At 46.5% G+C, this 23,645-nt stretch overlaps 1 protein-coding gene across 4 annotated transcripts in view; it reads right to left on the minus strand.

Moving 5' to 3' along the window:
• The window catches only part of LOC109431507 (uncharacterized), a 46,904-nt gene extending 30,686 nt beyond the window's left edge, over positions 1-16,218 (minus strand). The window contains exons 1-2 of one of the 4 annotated variants that reach the window (XM_029861971.2): positions 16,068-16,218; positions 15,416-15,650 (exon numbers count right to left, since the gene is read on the minus strand). The gene's annotated coding sequence lies outside the window, so the exon portion shown is untranslated. Of the gene's footprint in view, positions 1-15,415 lie in introns of all 4 variants that reach the window. The other 3 variants (XM_029861973.2, XM_029861972.2, XM_062845704.1) reach the window with 3 other exon arrangements.
• Positions 16,219-23,645: the final 7,427 nt, after the last annotated feature.

Genomic DNA, 23,645 nt, shown 5'->3' on the forward strand with positions numbered 1-23,645 from the left:
CAGAGCGCTTCGACAGGATAGTGCACTCTCCTACACTGATCTCCGTCTGCTGCGCCGACTGCATGTTGTTCACAACCGTCACCTCTGTCTTGTGGTGAGCCAGCTCCAGTTTTCTGGACCGCATCCACGCCTCCACAACCTTGATCGAGTGGTCGGTAGTCAACTTCACCTCCTCGATCGTTTCACCGTAGACTTCGAGCGTAATATCGTCGGCAAATCCGACAATCACCACTCCCACTGGGTACTCTAACCTCAACACCTCGTCGTACATGACATTCCATAACACCGGACCCAGGATGGAACCTTGCGGGACTCCTGAGGTTATGTGAAAGCACTTCCGACCCACCTCCGTGTCGTATACTAGTACGCGATTCTGGAAGTAGCTTCCGAGAATCTTGTACAAGTACTCCGGTATCCCCAGACGCAAGAGCGCATCAGCAATAGCAGCCCAACTGGCGCTATTAAATGCATTCCTTACATCCAGAGTCACTACCCCGCAAAAGCGAATTCCCCTCCTCTTAGGCTCGAGTGCTTTCTCGGCGGTTTTTGTAACCGACAAGATAGCGTCTACGGTGGACCTCCCCTTCCGGAAGCCATACTGGTTGCTCGAGAGACCATTTACGCCCTCAGTGAACTTCAACATTCTATTGAGGATGATCTTTTCGAGCACCTTCCCCGCCGTGTCAATCAAGCATATTGGTCTATATGCCGACGGGTCTCCGGGTGGTTTCCCCGCCTTTGGCAATAGTACCAGGCTCTGCCTCTTCCAAGCTTCTGGGAAAACTCCCTCGTCCAGGCATTTCTGCATAGCAGACCTGAACATCTCGGGAGCTTCTGCAATAGCTACTTTTAAGGCCAGGTTCGGAACTCCGTCCGGACCTGGGGCCTTACCTACGCTAAGGGACTTAGCTATCCCCGCAAGTTCCACATCGGTGACCCTTTCCTCATCGCCAGCCCCAGTCCCCGGCTGTCCTACGAAAGGAGGCCAAGGACTAGGATCATGACGCGGAAAAAGTCCTCCAATGATCCCCTCCAACATCTCTGGAGATTGCTCTGTAGGAGCCATCACACCTCTCGTCTTGGCCATAACGATCCTGTAGGCATCACCCCACGGGGTCGTATTGGCGCTCTGACAGAGACCCTCAAAGCAGGCCTTCTTGCTTGCTCTTATCTCGGTCTTGAGCGCGGCTTTTGCAGCGGCGAACACCACCCGCCGTTCGTTTCGCTCTTCCTCTGATCGTGCTCGCTGCATCCGCCGCCTAGCCCGTAGGCAGGCGCGGCGCAGGTCCGCAATCGCGTCGGTCCACCAGTAAGCCGGTGGCCTCCCATTTCTAGGGTGGACTCTCCTAGGCATGGTCGCATCACACGCACGTGAGAGCACCGCTACCAGCTCGTCGCCGTCTAAACCGAGTAAGTTTCGCTCACGGCGGAGCGCTTCCCTAAATACCTCTTCGTCGAAGTATGATGTCTTCCACCTACGAGGGCTTGGCCTTGGCCTAGCCGCCTCTTCTTCTATCCGCTGTCTGCTGTTGTTGTAGTCGATACTGTAGCGAACCGCCAGGTGGTCGCTGTGAGTGTAGCCATCATCTACTCTCCAGTTCGAACTACTTGTTAGGCCAGGACTACAAAAGGTCACGTCAATAATTGACTCCGCTCCGTTTCGACTATAGGTACTCTTGGTACCGACGTTAGCCAAGTCGACATCTAAGATGGCCAGTGTTTCTAGCAGGATCTGACCCCGCTGGTTCGTGAAACGGCTTCCCCATTCCACAGCCCAGGCATTAAAGTCACCCGCTATTATCACCGGCCTTCGCCCTGTTAGCACGGTCGTTAAGCGGTCCAGCATTTGCGTGAACCGCTCGATCGGCCACCGCGGAGGCGCATAACAGCTACAGAAGAAGACCCCGTTTACTTTGGCGACCACGAAGCCCTCATAGGTAGTAGACACCAACTCCTGCACGGGGTATTTACCCGTCGTCCATATCGCCGCCATTTTCCTGGTCCCATCCGAGGCCCAGTTGCCGTTGCCGGCGGGTACTCGGTATGGATCCGAAATGATGGCGATATCCGTCTCCCACTCAGAAACCGCCTGACAAAGCAGTTGCTGAGCCGCATCACAGTGGTTCAGGTTCAGCTGCGTTACCTGCACTGTGATTTGTTGCTCACTGCGGCTTTCTTAAAGGCCGGGCACCCTGGACCACCCATCGCATGTCTGTTTTTCGAGGTTTTCCCGGTACAGATCATGCAGATGGGCGGACTCGTGCAGCTTTGGGCCTTATGACCTTCAGCGCCGCATCGCCTACACAGTTTGCGCCTGTCGGGGCCTTTGCAGTCCCACGACTTGTGTCCTGGTTCCAGACACCTGAAGCAAACCTCAGGTGGCTCGTGGAATGTCAGGTGACAAACACACCAGCCCACCTTAATACTCCCTACTTTAACGGATTTTTTAACATCCGCCACAGGTAGCTGAACCAGAGCTATCTGTGTCCCTGCTGGCCCCTTCCGCAGCCTGACGGCTGTGGCGGCCACCTGAACATCGCACTGTTGCCGCAGTGCCGTGACGAGCTCTTCCGCTTCGGTGATCTCGTCTAGGTCTTTGACCTTCAGAGTCGCCTCATGCGTAAGAGCCCTCACCTCCACTCCATCACCAAGGACCTCTTCTGCCAGCCTCTTGTAGGCGGCGCCCTTGTGATCCTTCTGGCGCTTAAGCTCCAGGATCATTTCGCCCGTACGAGTACGTCTGATACTGCGTACATCGGCTCCAAGACCCTCGAGCTTGGCGTCGCACCTCATCGCCTTCAAGACGTCCGAGTATTTCGACTGTTCGGTCTTGATGACGATAGCGTCACCTTTTTCGCGCCTGGCACCTGCCTTCCTACGCCTTGGCTTGGCGACCTGCGCTTCTACCTGCGGAATCACCTTCTTCTTCTTCTTCCGCTCTACCTTTGTCCAAGGAGGGTCTTCTCCTTGGACCGCCCTGCTCTGTGGGTGCTGAGGGCCCACCATTGGTCGCAACCCCTTATTCCCTTCATTCCGGGACGGGCCAGCCTTTTCAGGCCCACCCTTCCCAGCTTTCCGGGAACCCTGGCTGGGGTCCGACTTTCCAGCGTTACCACCGGCTTTCGGGGTTATTATACGCCTGGCCTTGCGGGCGCCGCCAGACAGCTCCTCACCTGACGGCTGCCTCGCCCGCTTCTGCGAATGCTTGTCACGTTTGTCACGAGCATTCGCTTCCACACTCCTCGGACTACCTGCGAAGGAGAAGGCCTCTGTTTGTGTAAACTTCGACACATTCTCCTTTGCTGGTTCCGCAGCTGTAGCAGCCAGCAACGCCACCGCGTGCTCCTGCTTGGCCTCATCGACAGACACTCTAAGTCTAAGCAAGGCCGTTTTCAGGTCCTTGCTTATATTCGACTTAGTTGTCGCAAAGTCGATGATTTTGCCAAGCTGGTGCTCAGCAACCTCTAATGCGGGCCGTCCTTTACCAACTTCTTGGCTTATGGCCCTCAGCAGCCACGCTCCGTCCATGACCTCCACCGGCTGGCTTGCCGTGGAGTGGACAGGAGCTCCCACGCTTGAGCTACGTAAGCTACCAGCACCTGACTCCTCGCTTCTCCTTGTCGGAGACCTCATCAACCCACTTCTTGCGAAGGGGTTGATCGCACCACTACTTCCACCTAAGATATTTGATTTTTGATTCTTGCTCATTGTTCCCACGAGTTGCACGAGAAATAATGTCCACCACGCCAGAGCTCTGCATTAACGCGGTAAGGGACAGCATACTGTGGGGGGTGCCCAGGTACCCCACAGGCTCCGTTAAAGATCGAGCATCTTTTTCACCCCCTCGATCACTCATTCCTCGGCACGGGTCGCCTGACACCTTGAATTGGGGTTAGTAGTCCTATTCTTAGCCGGCAACTACGCGGCTGACTCGCAAGCGGGGGGGTGCGTCAGGCCCCAGGACATCCGTCCCTGCTGCCCCAACTAACTAACTGACTAACGGTTTGATTGGCATTGAGCGATTATGTTCTCGTGACCATTATTTGAATCACAATTTGTTCGAAGTGATATGTCTGTTTGTCTGTGCGTTGGTCTGTGGTCACCATTTCAGTGGCTTTTTTTTAGTTAATCATTATTGAAATTAATGTCGCCGAATTTCCGAGAACATAGTTTAGCAAATGAAACCTTGGATGATTAGTTGATAAAATAATAAATATGCATATGTAAGGTATGTATATTCGCTTTTTAATGTACCAGAAATCCGTTATTTCATTATACGTTCTAAAAAGTAAACTTTGAGTAAACTACATATAGCTACTTGCTCTAATATAATCGATAAAAATGCAGTCTATCACAAAACCATTCTATAACCGCTTTGTTGTATTTGCTCAAAGATGCACTTGTTGAATACACTACCAACGTAATGCTGTCTCAAGAGATCGAATGCGCGACAATAAACCGGTTAAAACCCCTTCCCAGTACATTCTGCATAAGTGATAACGCAACATATCAATATACTACAATGTCTTTTATATTCTGGACGGACATTTTAAAAGATATTTTATAAGTTTAGATTCGAAAACAAAATTCATATATTTTCATCTTCAACCAATGCAACCATGCGTCTCCATTACAACTTTTTTTTTCAAAAAAGTAAATTTTTCGTTCTTAACGCAGTTTTGCGCAGACAGTGACGTATATCTCGAAACACTAGACAAGATTTGGGGTTAGATGCAACACACCTGATCGTTCCGAACTGTTTCATTAAAAAGTACTAGATCAATGTAGCCTGAATTCATAATAAAAAAAAAATTGTGGACAACAAATGTAAGCTAAGATTAAGATTAAATGTTGTAATGCTGAGGTTAAATTCATCCCAAAACAATAACAAAATTTATGGATTCCAATATCAGCTATATGTTGCACACTGCGACATTGAAATTATGTTTTGAAATTATGATGATAAAAACAAATTATTCAGTACATAATTGTTCAACTTTGAAAATTTCCCCTGGACTCAATTTTGATTCAATTGACCTGAAAATTTGGATTTTTCTTAGTTGAAGTATTTATAATAAAAGAAAAATATCAAATCAATGAAATTTTGAGACGAAATTTTGAGGTTTTGTCCGGCCTTCAGCCACTGTGCCCTCCTTTGGTGGAAACAGGGCGGGACACGCTGAAACGATCGTCGGGTGTTGGCGAGTCCACTGCTGGTGGCCGGCGAGCCCCCTAGTTATCGTCGCGCTACACGCTACAGGTGAGGGATAGCCGTAGCCATTGAGGTGCGAGCTCGATTGGGCCTGAAGGGTTTAACAGCTCAATATCCAATGAGCTATTCCCCTGTATAGCGAGCTTTGGAACGTCAACGAGTGTGCTACAATAGACCCGGAAGGAAACCCCATGAGATGCACCCCAGGACAGGATTGTGCCCTTTTGGGGGACGAATAAGGAGCTGTCAGAGCTGACCAAGGGCCCCCGTCATCTGCAAGCCGATCATGAACACAGTAAAAACCGCTGGCCAGTACCCGAAGCCGGTTACATCCGTTCCAGCTCGAAAATCATTTGACGCCTTGGCTCATGGGCAAGTAAACCGATCGCCTCATGGCGTCCTACTCTCTCTTCTCTCTCTCACCCTCTTTTCCTCATGGCATGCACGTGGCCATGGGAATTAAGGAATGCTGAACGGCCGCAACGACCCCCCCCCCCTTCTAAGCTTTGTATGTTAATGTATGTGTAGGTTTAATAAATTAAAATAAGTTCTAATTTCTAGTGTTCTTGTCCCTTCCTATGGAAAGATATCTCAGACTTCTTCTTGGATTGTTTCACTTTGTTTTCATAAGTCGGGTTCGTGAGTCCTCCAAAGCAAGTAAGCCGTCAGACCCTGAGAAGATAATGCCAGAGCTAGTCAATTCTTACACAGCCCAGCTAGTAGTGCCTCGGGCTCATCAGGAACGACACACAGTAAAACCGATCAGCACTAAAATGTGTAAGACCTACTCATAAATACATAATTTCCAGACCACACAAAAATGTGTAGCAGTTATACATTCTGGAAAAACAGCTCGTACACTCTTCTAGATGCGCAATTTCATTTTTTTTGTTTACCAAGGTCACTAGTAAACCTAGCTAGATCGCCGTACATTTTTTTTTGCGAATTTCACGATTTTGTGGACGCAGGAGCTGATTTTGTGAATGTGCAAGGGTTACACATTTTTGGTGTAGTCTGGAAATTATGCACTTTAGTCCTGATCGGTTTTAGAGTGCACAAACAAGTTCCTGATTACGATATATTGGTCTTGCTTTGAAATACAAGCTTAGGTAGTATGCACAAGTGAGCTGATGTCGACGGCATTCTATATTCTGGGGGTAACACTGACTTGAAACAGCGGATGAGCTAATGTCGGTTCTGTCTTACGTCCCATAAAACCGTAGCGTGGCCTTTAAGTACGTTCCTGACCTGTACCTAGCTTTGGAAACTAACTGGGTGGCAGTTTGTTCAGATGAACATTCCTGATTAGCTCTGATCTGCCTCGGAGCTCAGTTCCCGTAAGGAGGATCCAACAGCCATGAGCAGCGCCGGCTGAGGAGGCCCAGATGACTGGCGCAGACCTCACGCTTCGAGCAAGGACACAAGTCGTGGACGTGTAAAGGCCCTGATAGGAGCAAACTCTGCATGAAGTGCGGAGTAGAAGATCACATTGTAAAGGAGTGCAACTCGGCACCAAAAAGCCGGATTTTCACGGCAAACAAGGGCCACGTGACGGGCGGGCCGCGAGGAGGACGAAATATCAGACGATAGTACAGGTTACACAGCTGAACCTGAACCACTGCGAAGCCGCACATGGTGCAGAGTCTATCAGTGACCTGCTGGAGCTCGGATCTAAACCCTATTTCAGACCGGAGGGTGGACGATGGGTATATGCACAGCGACTACCTGGCGATTCGATACAGTGTGGAGCACGGAGGAACATGACCGCAGCCGAGGATCATCGACAGCCACCGGAGATAAGCCGGCATTTGCGGAGCGATTGCACATGGAGGATAACACCGACGACCTATGCCAAGATGATCCCTATCCAGAAATGGACGCAAACTGGTATACTGGTTGTATTCAGAAATCGCAGAACTCCGCGCATCCTGTCTCAAAGCTAGATGAAGGATACAAAGAGCTCACACCGATGAGGTTCGAATGGAGCGAAGTAAGGCGTACAGGGTGGCTAAACTGGCACTGAACAAAGAGATTAAGGCTCGTAAGCGGACATGCTTCGATAATCTCTGCCATGCAAAAAGAAGGTGCTGCGTACCATCTTCGGCGCAGTGCAGATGGAAGACGGGACTTGGAGAAGACGAATGAACCACGAACTGCATCAGCTACTGAGAGAACCAACCACTGTCCACACCGCGAAAATCGAAAGGCTACGGTGGGCGGGTCCCGTCATCAGGATGTCGGATAGCAACCCGACTAAAATGGTTCTCGAGAGTCATCCAACCGGTACAAGATGACGTGGTTCGCAGTGAGCTATAGCTATAGGTGGGTCGAACAAGTGGAGAACGATCTGCGGACCCTTTGCAGAGTGCGGAACTAGAGAGACACACAGCCATGGACCGAATAGAATGGACACGACTCCTATGTAAATACAGCAGAGGTTACTCAGGCCTAAGTCTGACCGGTAAGGTAAGTAACAAAAAGAAGAATGATAAGGTGGGCAGTGCATGGGCTTAACTCCCAGCTCTACATGACACCGGATTACGAGCGAAGTGGATTTGAGATGATTGTTACTCGTGTATAATCCATCAATAATACCGAATACTGCACGAGGCTTTTTCGTTAGAATTTTTTTTTTTTCAAATAACTCCTAATTTGACTTCAATAGTTTCTCGATTACATCACGCGCACGATTCCATTCAATTCGCAATGAAGCCAATATTCACTACACCATTCCGTTCCGTGCCGGACATTCCAATGCCGACGAGTCCGGCTTTTTTCTGGGGGGATAAGTTCTTTTCTCCCCATCATGCATGAATACAGAGCTAGACCGTCTCCGTCGCCGGTATGTCTGATTGGAAATTTTATGCAGCATGCATGCATGTGAATTGTGTGGATGCTGTGCCGGGCTACTTGCTCCATCCCGGTCGTCCGTTTAGCTACTAGCAGTGCCATGTACATATTTGTATTCATGTACACGTTATTCAAGGAAAACGGCTATGAAAAAAAATAAAACATAGCTGCATGCGGACCAAGAGTGCAGATTTTCCTAAGGATGCATTTTTACGCATGCTTTGCCGGTATCGCGTATGAATAACTAGTCAGTCTGATGGTAGAATTTGCAGAACCAATGCAGCCTGATAAACTATGTCCTTATTGCAATGATTTACAGCTTGTCTACTTATGGGATGTATGAAGAGGCATTCTGAACAGCTTGGAAGTTCGGAATACGTGATTGACGTGCAGTATGTATGGATGAGGAGCTGAATGAGATTCATACTTCCAATTTGAGAATTTGATTTTCTTTTTTTTTCTTTTCGAAGACAACTAATGCAAGTGAATTATTTATCATTTTTTTCACAACTACGTACAATAATGATTAAAATAAAAGCATCAAAATAGGACGATAAATTTCTTTATTGTTTGTATGTACTGCCAATCATCCATAACGCCGAAATGAGCAAGGATGAGGGATCCATCGGATCTGTTTTTTTTTTCTATAGAATGAAGAAATATGTTTATCAAATATCCCAGAGGAGGGTCAACGGGTTATGTGGGAATCTACTCGCTAAAACCTCATTTTCTCTCTTCATTATCTTCCTGGACTGAAGCTCTTTTTTTTCCTTCTAAACCATAGGGGGATGAATCTGCTCAACAGACACCCTAACAGGAAGGTTAGGGTAGTGTGGGGTTAAGGCCGTCTTCTACAACACTAGTAAAAGCCAGGACTACTCTCTCCTCGACCCACTAAAACACATTCCTATGCTCGCCAAACCCTACGTCTCTCCGGAACCACCAAGAAGGTATTGCTTCAGAGAGGGGCTAGTGCATATCGCACCCTCAAGGTTAGCTGCCGTAGCCTAGCAGCAACGAACATCGATGACTCGCTCTGGAGAGTCCATCACGGTAGCATGCTGGCGCTTAGTCAGTTTCGGAAGGCGGGCAGGGTCAACCCCGCCCGCGCCCAACTGCTTGGCAGACATCAAGAACTGATGCCCACGTGCAACCCGATCTGACCTGCCCGTAAGGAAGGGTATCACTACCCTTCAGGCCCTATCAGATGCACCCGAAGGTTGCAGACAGCAGGGTCTCACCTACCCCGACCCTTGCCGGGGACCCCTTTCCAACCGTGGGCTCAGATCCAACCCAGTAGACCGACGCCACGACAGCACCGCTTCCTCTCCGCCACCCCAGACTTCCTCTCCGCGGCCACTTAATCGCTGTAAGGGTCTCGACCGCAGGGCACCGGTATGACCTACGAAGCCGACTCCGAACCCCTGGACCACCTCTTGTACTGCATCTGGACTAGCCATTCTCCGAGTCCACGCGCCACCTCGTCTGTAGCTCCCAGACGATATGGGTGATAGCCGTTGAAACGGCATTCCAGCTAACCTCATCCCTACACATTCTCTGGACCAAGTTGTCCGGAGTTGTGTCCTCCCCGCATGTGGCAAGCATGCGGTCACGCATTGTGCGAAAACGCGGGCACACGAACAAAACGTGTTCCGCCGTTTCCTCTAAACCATTGCACACTGGGCATTCAGGAGAATCCGCATGCCCGAAACGGTGTAGATACTGAAGCTCTTGGAAGGGGAGGAGTGTAACTCAACTCGCTGTTGGTTGGCCCGCCATTTTCTCTGTCGTTCAAGTACGATTTGGGAGACCGTGGAAGTTTCGGCGATCCCTCTCGCACCTCTTATGCCAAGTCACTTCCTCTGCCACAACTAGTGCTATGGACATCGTGCGCGCTAGTACACATACCGCGTCTTTTGAAACTGTGCGGTATGCACTAGACATCCTAAGGCATATCAGCCACTCTCGAGCTGCTTCACGTTCATTTTCATATTCATTTATTTAGTTCAACATCAAATTCATGATAACACTGAATCAACAATTTGCCGCCATAATACTCAATTTGCAGCTGCAGCTCTCCAACGTCGGTCACTCTGCCGTGGAGCCTTCTTGAACCAACCTGATGGTTAGCAAACACCAACTTTGCAGGGTTGTTGTCCGGCATTCTTGCAACACGCCCTGCCCATCGTATTCGTCCAGCTTTAGCCACTTTCAGGATGTTGCGTTCACCGTAGAGTGCAGCGAGCTTGTGGTTCATCCTTCTCCGCCACACACCGTTCTCCTGCACGCCGCCGAAGATCGTCCTTTGCACCTGTCGCTCAAAAACTCCGAGTGCTTGCAGGTTCTCCTCGAGCATCATCCATGTCTCATGTTCGTAGAGAACCACAGGTCTTATTAGCGTCTTGTACATGGTACATTTGATGCGGGGGTGAATCTTTTTTGACCGCAGTTTCTTCTGTAGCCGCAGTAGGCTAGGCACGACTTCCACCAAGGATGGCAGAAAATCACTTCAAGCGATAAATGATACAGGATACGAATAATCCAAGATAGCCTTGTTCTTGCAGTAGCATGATGCCGACGCCTCACACCGTGCTCGTATCACAGAACAATTAAAGCATCTGATGCACGCTTTATCGCGTGATGACCCGTTATCGGATCATGTTACAGGTCATGATAAATTTTATTCATCACATTGTTTGCCACTTATGCACCCGTAAGTCGCATTCATGATTCGAAATGATACGTTCATAAGCATATCTGGAAGTTAAATCACCAAGAATGCTCAAAAAGTGAATGAAATCACTAATTTATCATTTCGACTTCATGATAACGATCGCATCGCGCCCGCACATGCCGAGCGAATCATTCTTCTCGGACCGAAGTTTGCTATGATGCTTGACGACAAAATGTTATCGTTGTTGCTATGATCGCGCGATGCCGTTCGACCGCGACACATTCGAAATCTGATCATGATCACTAGATTTCCATCCTTGACTTCCACTGATGATGCGCTTTCGTATTTCACGGTTCACGTTATTGTCAGCCGTTAACAAGGAACCGAGGTAGACGAATTCTTCTACCACATCTAAAATACCCCCGTCGCTGCCAAGGGTTGTCCTGTCTCGCTCAGTCCCACCTACCAACATGTACTTTGTCTTAGCCGCATTCATCACCAGTCCGACAAATGCTGTTCACGTTTCAGGCGAGTGTACAGTTCTGCCACCGTTCCAAATGTTCTAGCAATAATATCCATATCATCCGCAAAACAGACAAATTGGCCGGCTGTTGAGCCCTGATCGTCGCATAACACCTTCCAGGACGATGTTGAATAGTAGGCATGAAAGTCCATCACCTTGTAGTCCCCGTCGAGATTCAAATGAACTGGATAATAGTTTATCTGAAATCTGCACACCGTCTATCGTTGCTCTTATCAGTCTGGTAAGCTTCCCGGGAAAGCTGTGCTCGTCCATGATTTTCCATAGGTAGCTCTGCGCGGTCGATATTGTCGTATGCCGCCTTGAAGTCCATGAACAGGTGGTACGTTGGGATCTGGTATTCACGGCATTTCTGGAGGATTTGCCGTACGGTGAAGATCGGGTCCGTTGTCGACCGGCCGCCGATGAAACTGGCTTGGTGACTTCCCTCGAACTGATTTATTTTAGGTGAAAGACGACGGAAGATGATCTGGGATAGCACTTTGTAGGCGGCATTCAAAATGGTGATCGCTCGAAAGTTCTCACACATTAACTTGTCGCCTGGTGGAGCGGACCAGGTTTGATGGTTAGAACACTTGACTATCACGCCGAGGACCTGGGATCGAATCCCACTTCCGACAAACTCGCAAAATGTGAGTTCTTCCTTCGGAAGGGAAGTGAAGCGTGGGTCCCGAGATGAACTAGCCCAGGGCTAAAAATCTCGCTAATACAGATAAAAAAAAAAACTTGTCGCCTGGATGGGACAGATTATCTTTTCCTTCCACTCCTCCGATAGCTGTTCGGTTTCCCAGATCTTGACTACTAACTGGTGCAGACAGCTGTCCAACTTTTGATGAGTTTTGCTACAATACCGTTCTTACCAGCCGTTACCAGCTGGTGGATGCCATCCTTAACTTCCCTCAGCGTGAAAGTTGGTTCGTTCCCGTCCTCTGCTGCACCAACATAGTCATTTCCTCCGCTGCATTGATCCCTCATACCTCCATCCTCTTCGACATTCAGGTGCTCGTCGAAGTGCTGCAGCCACCTTTCGATCACCTCACGTTTGTCCGTCAGGGGCTCCCATCCTTATCCCTGCAGATTTCGACTTGCGGCACGTAGCCTTTTCGGAATGCGTTGAGCTTTTGGTAGAACTTACGTGTTTCTTGTGAACGGCACAGCAGTTCCATTTCCTCGCACTCCGCTTCTTCCAGTCGGCGTTTTTTCTTGCTGCTGCTTTCGCTTCTGTACTACTCTACATTCTGTCAGGTTCCATGTTGCAGCATTACCACTCACGCTGCGTCCTTCTCCTCCAAAACCGCTCTGCACACCTCGTCGAACCAATAGTTTCGTCGACTCCGTTCTACGTACCCGATAGTGCTCTCGGCTGCGTTGTTGATGGCTGCTTTGACTGCACTCCAGCAGTCCTCTAGAGGGGCCACATCGAGCACACCCTCGTCCGTGCGGCGGCGACATCCGGTTGCTTCAGTCGCTCTAGATCGTACCGGGGCGGCCGCCGGTACTATACATAATAATAACATAATAACTAATAGTAATAACGGAGAGTTTTGGGCGCAGTTTAACCATCACCAGGTAGTGACCAGAGTCGATATTAGCGCCACGATAGGTCCTGACGTCGATAATGTCGGAGAAGTGCCATCGATCAAACAGAACGTGGTCTATTTGCGATTCCGTTTATTGTGGTGATCTCCAGGTGTAACGATACGGGAGGCTGTTTTGGAAGAAGGTGCTACGAATGTTCTTGCCATGTTCTTGGAGGCGGCGAAATCGATGAGGCGTAGGCTATTTTCATTCGTCAGTTGGTGGGCGCTAAACATTCTGTGATGATCTTGACGTCGTGGTTTGGGCAGCGGTCGTACTCGCGTTTGAACTGCGCGTAAAATGCGTCTTTGTCATCATCAGTGCTTCCGGAGTGAGGGCTGTGCACGTTTATTATGCTGATGTTGAAGAATCGGCCTTTGATCCTCAACCTACACATTCTTTCGTCGATTGACCACCAACCGATCACGCGCCTCTACATGTCGCCCATCACTATAAAAGTTGTTCCCAGCTCACGTGTGCTGCCGCAACTCTGGTAGATGGTATGATTACCTCTAAACGTTCGCACCAGAGATCCCCTGTCCAACAGACCTCCTGCAGCGCTACGATTCCGAACCCGCAATCCTTCAGTATATCGGCGAGTATGCGGGTGCTGCTGATGAAGTTGAGAGATCAGCAGTTCCACGTACCGAGCTTCCAATCGCAAGTCCCTTTTCGTCGCTATGGTCGTCGCCATTGGTATCGGTTCGCATTAATCTCTTGTGGAGTTTTCGGTGCAAGGCTTTTACGGCTGGCTCGCAGGGCCTGACACCAACCCACTAACCCAGGGAGCTGGGCTTACCTTGGTGCTTACCTTCCCGGAAGCTACGGGATCTGCATTGGCCTTTCCTCCAACTACAGTGCTAAATAGCTAGGCTCAAGTGCCAGTCTTCGCCGGGGGTGGTGTTTTAATGGGCGCCCAGGAGATAATATTTTACCTGAGCTTCAACCCCCGCTTCAACCCTGTTCTGGAAGTAGCTTTCCATTATCCGGGACTCCTAGGTGGTATATGGTACACTTGATGGAGGCCCAGCAGACGCTGTTGAACGCATTCTTCGCATTCCGCGTGACGACCGCGCAGTAATGGATTTCCCTAAGCTTCTTTTGGAGTGCTATCTTGGCCGTTTTGGTTACAGCCCTGCTAGCAATCGATCGACCATTCCGGATGCTGAATTGGTTATCCGAGGACCCAGATTCATCTGGTATCTCGGTATAGACTGTCAGCCTTGACAGAATGATCCGCTCCAACAGTTTCAAGGTATAGGAGTTGCTTCTTGCTATGAAATCGGTATATTTAAACAAAACTTTGTGTCGACACTAACAGTGACGGACCGCACAAACTCAGGCCGAATACTGACGCATAATTACGGACCAAATCAGTGTGACCAGCACCGTAAGGTGGCGGACTGTACACAAATACAGGAGAATTTAATTAGAACAAAATTAATGAACAATTTGGCCGACACTTAAAGTGACGAACTTTGCAGTTCTTTTTGAGTTGAAAGATGGTTTTAAACTACTAGATAGATATACTGCATTTTTCAAAGAAAAACAAGGAACGAGCTCACCGATCATCAATCATTCACTCGAGAACCCGTCGACCTTTCGCTAAAAACGATACGATCGTGCGACACTATTTTTCGACACTCACATGCACAGCAAGGAACGGCACAATACCATAAATAAACATCCATGCGTCTATTGTTTTGATGTTCACGCGAGACAACAGCGAACGCGTTCGATTATGCTGCTATACTCACCCCTTACAGGACCGACACATGCACAGCAAAAAAAATCAGTAACCCTTGAGGCCTTTGGGAGATACTTTGCTTAAAACTATTATAATTGATAAAGCCCAACATTTGTATAAATCGTTTATTAAGATGATCAACAATAAACTATTTGATTGACTCAAAAAATCATTTAACTGCTGGGAAAAATGATCAATCCCCGTAAAAGTGAGTTAGAAAATTAACTTTACGAATTTTTCAAGATACAGAGTTATGTTATCACAAGAGTTGTAGAAAATAATGTTCTGAAGACCTTTGTCAAAGACGTCAAGTTTGTAACTCTGTTAGTTTTCAAAATACGTACGTTTTAATTACCAACCTTTACCAACAAATCATTGAAAAAGGTTGATTTTTTGTCGGGCCGTGTATTTGTTCCAGACAATGTGGGATTCTGACGCCATGTATATACCGTGTCCGTCTCAAAATAATTACACTTCAACGCTAATATGTCCATATCTTATCAGTAGCATAAGCTCCCTGTAATTCCAATTACTCAAAAGTCCCTAATAATCGCCCATTAATGGAGTTTGTTGTATACATCGACCAACTATTAATCATATTCTTCAACTATAGCTTGGTTATATATCTTAAGCACTTAATTTGGATTATTTTACAGTTTCGCAATTCAGTAAGTATCTATGTACCTTACATATTATCATAAAGTCTATGTCGCTATTTTAGTTTACTAGGCAAGGAGAAATTGGATTTGGATCCTTACGTGAAGGCAACTTTACTCTTTCGTAACGTACTAACAATCAACCCATACTACTTACCTTTGTTGGACCGGTGTGGTTGCTGCGAGGCCGGTGATATCCCGTTGGGGTTGAAAAAATATGGCCACTTAATGCGTACTTTGCGGCTTTTCACTTCCACGTCCCACTCGATTACGTGCGGCTTCCTTTTGTGTGGTCTATATTTCCTGGTTCGCTATCCCCACCACCACTGTAACATTCATGCAACTTCTACTGGTTGATGGCAAACGTGTACCGCTGTTCCCTCACTAATCCACTTAATACAGAAAATAAAAATCAATTAAGCTGCCACACTTAAGACGCAAGAGCACTGTCGAGGAAATCACTTTCCCACCTCGAACATTAAACCCGTGCGGGCTGTGTTAAAATGAGTTACAATGAAACCTTCACGAACCGGATGCACGAATCGTGGTTATCCTTAGCACGACGATGCTTTCCGATATCGCGAGGATTTACTGTACACCCGAGTTATGCGACACTTTCTTCATCCAAAGCTGCCTCTGGTGATTCACTTCATTCCACCACGAAGGAGGGTCAAAGGTGAACAATTTTCACACTTTTCATCAAACCTCTACGCAGCGGCAGCGATTGCCCCCCACTTAGCACTAAAATTTCAACGCTGTACTTCGTCTACAGTCCACAAAAACCACTAAACAACATCAATGGCACCAACCCCGTATTCCTGACAAAGGTTGAACCTCCGCGGAAAAGCACGTCCTTTACCGATGGGAACAACACTCGAAATGCACCGCACTTTATCGGTCTCGGGTCGTGTTGGAAAACACAAAACATCATCCACGAGCCATTGCGGAGTCGACGACGACGACGACGGCGGCATGTGAAGGAGTATATAAGGCTACTATACTACATACATACACATGGCATGGCAGCTATTATCTATCTCTGTGGGAAATACAATAAGAGCGGAGAACGTGGAAAACAGAAATGGAAAAGCTTTTATCAGCCTGGATAGTGAAAAACGGCAGGCGTAACTTGCTGGGCCAAAAATGGAAGCTCGAAGACTGAAAGCGCTTGGTATATTGTTTAGGCAGCGTCCATTTATTACGTAACGCTAAAATCTACATCTTAAGACCCCCCCTCCTCCCCCCTCCGTAACGCTTTTTTGTATGAAAATCCTAATTGTTTTGTATGGGCCGTAACGCTAGGTCGTACTCCCCCCCCTCCCCCTAGAGCGTTACGTAATTTGTGGACGGCTTCTTATCCCCTTGACGAGGCGGTGGGCTTTTCTGAAATCAAAGATCAGCAACCATGCGTCCCCATCGATGTATACTGCGGTGGTGCATAATAAATGATCGGACAAACGCCGATTTCCATAAAATGATCAACTTTGAGATGCTGTAACTATGGTTTGCTTTGATGGATTGTTCTCAATTTTTTTTTATTTTTTTTTATCTAGTTCATTTATTTGGGGCTCAATCGCGTATAACGCTTTACGGAGCCGAGGATCTTTCTTTGTACTTAATAGGGTAATTGATCCGATCATGGAGGAGTTAAGCGCTGGGTTCATGTTTAAACCACAATTGTCTCGCCCCAAGCAAACTTTTTACATGGATTGAATTGAAAATAATAAAATCCATCCTTAATCTACGGGAAAATAACGAAATATTGCCGCTTTGATGTTGTTATGAGCATTTTATTCGTTTTTATCTGAAAGATCATTGTGTTCCTAATGTTGCGGTATGTGTTCCTAATGTTGCGGTATTTTGTTCCTATTGTTGCGGTATCCCATTGAAATCATATGGGATACCGCAACATTAGGAACACTACCGCAACAATAGGAACACAGCAGCAAACACATTTATGAAAATATTTTTTTAAAATAGGTTTTTGGACAAATCTTAAGCAAACAAATGGTGCAATCTCATAATTTAAGCACCATACATCTATTAAAAATACCTTTTGGTAACATTTCAGTCGAAAAAGTGCTCAATTGCCATTACCGCAACAATAGGTACTACCGCAACGATGGGAACAATTACCCTAGTATACATTATACAGAGTAATAACTTTTTAATGATATCTGTTAGTAATAGGTGGAAGCCAGGGTACTCGTGGCAGCTCAAGGTTAGAAGGTCACATTTTGAGGGATGGACAGGGTAAGGATTGGGCCAAAGGTTTCACTGCTGCTTATCCGGGGGTGAATCGCATCTTGCTAGCGTATTCGGTGCCTTGTGGTGTTGGTACCAACTTGTTGTGGGACTTGGTCTTCCGGATGGCCAGGAGTAGCTTGGTAACACAAAGAGGACAAAACAGAGAAAAAAACTGGAGAAGAAAACACAAGCGAATTAAACTTTTATACCAGCAGAGCGAAGAAAGTCGAAAATGCATCCCATATATGTGACATCGCGGGTCCCCAACACATCTCTCACAAGAACAAGGTTGTCTACCTCGGACCTCAAGGGTATCCAATAGTAGCGCTCTGGAGGCGTCATTATCCGGGCATTGCCAAACTACGTGGTCGATGTCATCATAACCGGAACCGCACTTAGTACAAACATTGCTCAACGCGAGGTTAATCCTGTGTAAATGCGCGTCTACCGAGTAATGGTTGGACATAAGTCTTGACATCACGCGAATGAAATTGCGACTTACATCCAGACCATACCACCACACTCGCGAAGAAACATTAGGAATAATGGAATGTAACCACCGTCCCAGCTGGCCATCTCGCCAATCATTTTGCCAACTTTGAAGAGAACTCTGGCGAACAAAATGGAAAAATTCATCATGTGAAATTCTTCTATCATAGATCTCACCTTCCTGTGCGCCCACCTTTGCGAGAGAGTCCGCCTTCTCATTGCCATCAATGTGAGGGGACCCATATAAAGGTAATCTTGAATCAGTAACAAATTTTGAAAACGACGTATAATCAATGGTGTAGCATTGATTATACGTCGTTTTCAAAATTTGTTACTGGAATGATCTTTCGACCATTCCCCATGCTCCCTTATTTTTGTAAGAAAGTAAGATGGATGTTTTACAGGTTTCATCGACCGGAGTGCCTCAATCGAACTAAGGCTATCCGAGAAGATGAAGAAATGGTCTACGGGCATGTTTGAAATCATCCCCAAAGCGAAATTGATTGCTGCCAGCTCAGCAATATAAACCGAACAAGGTTCCTGAAGATTGCGGAAGGCGGTGAAATTTTCATTGAAGACACCGAAACCAGTGGATCCATTTATGCGAGACCCATCAGTGAAGAATCTCTTACAGGAATTGACATTTTGGTACTTTTCGTTAAAAATGCGAGGAATAGATATACGTCGAAGTTGATCTGGTATTCCATGAATAGCTTGTTTCATGGACAGATCGTATTTAACCGAGGTACTGTCATTAGTGAAGTGTACACGGGGAGGATTATAACTTGGTAGGCTTATGTCAGATGACATGTAGAACAGATAAATTCTCATGAATTTTGATTGAGTGTTCAGACTGAGCATTTCTTCGAAGTTTTCAATGACAAGTGTGTTGCTCACTCCACACTTGATAAGTAACCTTAGCGAGAGCTCCCAGAATCGGTTCTGGAGAGGTTTTACCCCTGCCAGGACCTCTAGGCTCGCATTATGCGTTGAGTACATACAGCCGAGAGCAATACGTAAACAACGGTATTGAATTCGTTCCAACTTTATTAGGTGACAGTTTGCTGCTGAGTGGAAGCAGAAAGAGCCATACTCAAGAACAGAGAGAATAGTCGTTTTGTAAAGTTTTATGAGGTCTTCCGGGTGAGCACCCCACCATGTTCCGGTAATTGTGCGTAGAAAATTGATCCTTTGTTGACATTTTTGCACCAAATACTTGATTTGGGTACCCCAAGTGCCTTTTGAATCAAACCAGACCCCAAGGTATTTCGAAGTCAAAGACTGGTCGATTTCTATTTCCAAAAGATTGAATTTCAGTTGGGCTGGGTTCCGCTTTCTAGAAAACACAACCAATTGAGTTTTTTGCGGAGCAAACTCGATCCCTAAATGTCTTGCCCAGATTGACAGATTATTTGCATGTGGGCCTTTTAGAGAAACCACAGCATCATCTGCAAGTTGTCTTAGCGTGCATTGTCCTTCCAAGCAACTATCAATGTCGTTCACGTAAAAATTATAAAGCATGGGACTTAAACATGAGGCTTGGGGTAGGCCCATGTAACTAATTCTGGAAGTTGTCAGTTGTCCGAGATTGAAACTCATATGTTTTTCTGACAACAAATTATGCAAGAAATTATTTAAAATTCCTGGAAGTCCACTATTGTGCAGTTTTTCTGACAATATGTCTATGGAAACTGAGTCAAAGGCGCCCTTAATATCCAAGAAAACTGAAGCCAGTTGCTCCTTTTCCGCAAAGGCCAGTTGAATATCTGTTGAAAGCAACGCTAGACAATCGTTTGTTCCTTTGCCCTTGCGAAACCCGAACTGTGTATTTGAAAGCAAGCTATTCGATTCAACCCAATGGTCTAGTCGCGATAGGATCATTTTTTCTAACAATTTCCTTAAACATGATAACATAGCAATTGGGCGGTATGAATTATGATCAGACGCTGGTTTACCAGGCTTTTGAATAGCTATTACTTTGACCTGTCTCCATTCTAGCGGAACAATGTTGTTCTCCATGAATGAGTTGAACAGATCCAGTAGTCGTCTTTTCGCGATATCTGGGAGATTCTTAAGAAGATTGAACTTGTTCATATCGCGTCCCGGAGCGGAATTGTTTGATGAAAGAAGAGCCATAGAAAGTTCCAGCATAGTGAAGGGTCTGTCCAGAGAACCGTCTCTTGGGGATGTTTCCCAAGAAATCGGTTGTGCTGGGACTGAGTCTGGGCAGACCTTTTTCGCGACGCTGAATATCCAACGGTTGGAGTATTCGTCACTCTCATTAGAAGAAGAGCGGTTTCGCATGTTGCGAGCCACTCTCCAAAGCGTTGTCATTGAAGTTTCTCTTGAGAGACCCTCAATGAAGTGTCGCCAATAACTACGCTTCTTCGCTTTCAGCAGGTTTCTCAGCTGTCTTTCGAGCTTTGCGTACTCTTGATAAAGATCTGAGGTACCGTGCCTACGAAAAGTTTTGAAAGCATCAGATTTTTTAAGATACAACTGGGTGCAATCATCATCCCAGCCTAGTGTGGCTGGTCTTCTTTTGAAGGTTGCACTTGGAACACGTCGTTTTTGTGATTCTAATGCACTCTTATATATCAGTTCAGACAGGAATCGATACTCATCCAAAGGTGGGAGGGGATTGAATGATTCGATGCCAAAAGATACCGCTTCTGCATACTTTTGCCAATCGATATTCCTTGTGAGGTCAAAAGGAACCTGAATTGGATGGTCTGACCTTTCACTATTATGCTTTATGGTGGTTATAATGGGTAAGTGATCACTACCATGAGGATCCTCGATTACCTTCCACAAGCAATCGAATGATAGTGAACTTGACCCCAGTGATAGGTCGAGACGACTTTCTTTGCCGTCAGATGCAATACGTGTCACTTCACCTGTATTTAAAATGTTCAAATTGAAATCGTCGCACAAATCATAGAAAATGGCCGCTCTATTATCGTCATATGGTTCGCCCCACCCTGTACCATGTGCGTTCATATCACCCAGAATTAAAACTGGATGTGATAGTGCAGAAATCGCATTCCAAAGATGACAGCGGTTAATTGAAATTCTTGGAGGAATGTAAACGGAAGCTACGCAAAGTTCTCTACCCTTTACGTTTATTTGGCAAGCGACGATTTCTACGCCAGGATGAGTCGCTATTGGAATTCTATAAAATGAGTAAGTCTTTTTGATCCCCAAAAGAACTCCCCCATAATGGTCATCTCTATCCTGGCGTATAATGTTAAAATCGTGGAAGTTGAGTTCATCTTCAGAAAAAGCCATGTTTCACAAAGGGCAAATATATCACAATCAGAGTTGTGAATCAAAAACTTAAACAGGTCTAATTTGGGTTTTAGACTATGACAGTTCCACTGTAGCACAGTGATCATATCTTGTACCTCACTTGATGAATTATCCATCGAAAGATATGATCGCAGCAAGGAGGGGCCATGATTGTGTCAGATTCCGAAGATATTCTTCTACTGTAGGTATAAACATATCAATAATGCCTCTAAATGTTTCTGGAAGGCTGAGGGCATCATATAAGCGATCCACGAGAACCCTAAAAGTAAACAGTCCTTGCTTGGGTCTAGGAGGCTTGCTTGAACTGCGAGGAACTTTGGTAGCTTTTTTCTTGCTACCTTGTCGATTATTTCTCTTTGAAGTGTATTTAACAGGCGGAGACGGGGGTGACAGGTTCTTGCTACAACATGGATCTGAAGCTAGAGGAACCTGATTCTTCGGAGTTTTTAAGTTTACCCCATCTCCTTTGACATTAGGCAAACTTTTGAGGGAAGACTTCAAAAAGACCTTTCGGCGCAATCCCGGGGAAGATGATGACTTCCTTTTTCCAGGTGCGTGTACCTCCGAAAGAGATCTATCCTCATCAGTTTCGCCATCGTCCTGATCATCGGAAGACAACTCCTGATAGGGATTTTCAACTGGGACAGCTGATTCAGACACGGAATCTGGTGTTTTAAAAGATTTCACCATCTCCGCATATGTCTGTTTGGAGCGCCATCAATTACAACAAATTCCGGGAGGACGGAACCTGGAAAAGTCACTCAAAAAAACGCTGAAGGCGAGTACACCTTCTTATTTCCTTCCATGGAAACCTTAGATAAGCGTTTACAGTCTAGGATAGCCACATCAGGAATTGACCTATTTTTGAATCGACCAAAGCCGGTCTTGATGTCCTCACATGTCAGCATTTCGTCGAGGATCCTCCCCTCCACCTCCACTTCTCGTGCTGGCACATAGACCGCGTACAGTAAACGCTTCGTGTTGAGCAATTTCATTTGCTGCTTTGTAGCTAGGTGCGGTAACGCGCAGCTTGGATGCTTTCACTTGGTGAATAACGGTCCCAGGATACTTACGCGTCAGCTCTCGAGAAATCGAAAGCATATTCAATGGTTTGCATTTGCGCCGGAAATAGACAACCCAAGGTCCAGGCGAAGATGGCTGATAAAACCGCGTACGAGCAATGATATCATTGCGAGGCGTTTCGCCTCCAATCGAATCGTCCATGTGGAAACAAATTTATGGAAAATAACTCAAAAGTGCAAAAAAGGAAGAGAAAAACCTTAAAGTATTTACAGTGCACTTTCATACTTAGGACGACAACTGTTTGGTTTGTAAACCAAACAATGTTAGTATATAGAAAAAAAATAAAGCAAAAAAAAAAACTTGTATTAATAATATAGGAATTCAATTCTTATATTTATTTTAGCGCACCCTGTAGGATGCAAAAAAAAAACGGTATTGAGAAAAAAAGAAAAAAATGACTAATGAAAAAAAAACAAAAAAAAATGTTCTGTTATTGACTCTTCTTCTTCTTATTTCTGGCGAGCCGACACCGTTCGGTATCAGCTCTAGTTTAACGTCCGCCTATTTCTGGTACTAAGCCTAAACACGGACGGTCAGGGAGACATCCACACACACCTGACACCCTACATATCGAACCCATCAACACATGGGCCGGGACCTACGGCTTTACTTCCTATCCGAGGGAAGGCGTGATCAGATATTTTTGTCTCAGAAATACCGACGGCGTCGACTAGGATTGAACCTAGACCGACTGGGGTGAGAGGCAACCACGCTTACCACTACACCACCGACGCCGCAAGAAAACTGTTATTTACAGTTTGTACACCCTTACCCGTATATTGTTCCTGCAGTTGAAAATCGGAATTTTTGACACGCGAAAATCGATGTTTCTCCTAAACCGTGTGTCGCACGTACGTCGGGCACAGTGCGCTGGATAGAGGGTCAGGTCCGCTGTCCAGCGCACTACGTCCGACATTAGGTTTCACGTATGGATTCTAAGATAATTCGATTGTCGGGTGTGGGGTAACTTCGGGTTTCAACCGCGACGACAATATTGTCGTCGCGGTTGAAACCCGAAGTTTCCCCACACCCGACAATCGAATTTTCTCAAAATCGATACGTGAAACCTAACGTCGGACGTAGTGCGCTGGACAGCGGACCTGGCCCTCTATCCAGCGCACTGCGCCCGACGTATGTCCGACACACGGTTTAGGAGAAAAGTCGATTTTCACGTGTCAAAAATTCCGATTTTCAACTGCATGAACAATACAGTAGTTTGGGAACCACTGTAATGGATGTCAAAAAAAACACGTGGTCGA

Source organism: Aedes albopictus, chromosome 1, assembly GCF_035046485.1.
Source record: "Aedes albopictus strain Foshan chromosome 1, AalbF5, whole genome shotgun sequence".
NCBI classification, from domain to species: Eukaryota; Metazoa; Arthropoda; class Insecta; order Diptera; family Culicidae; genus Aedes; species Aedes albopictus.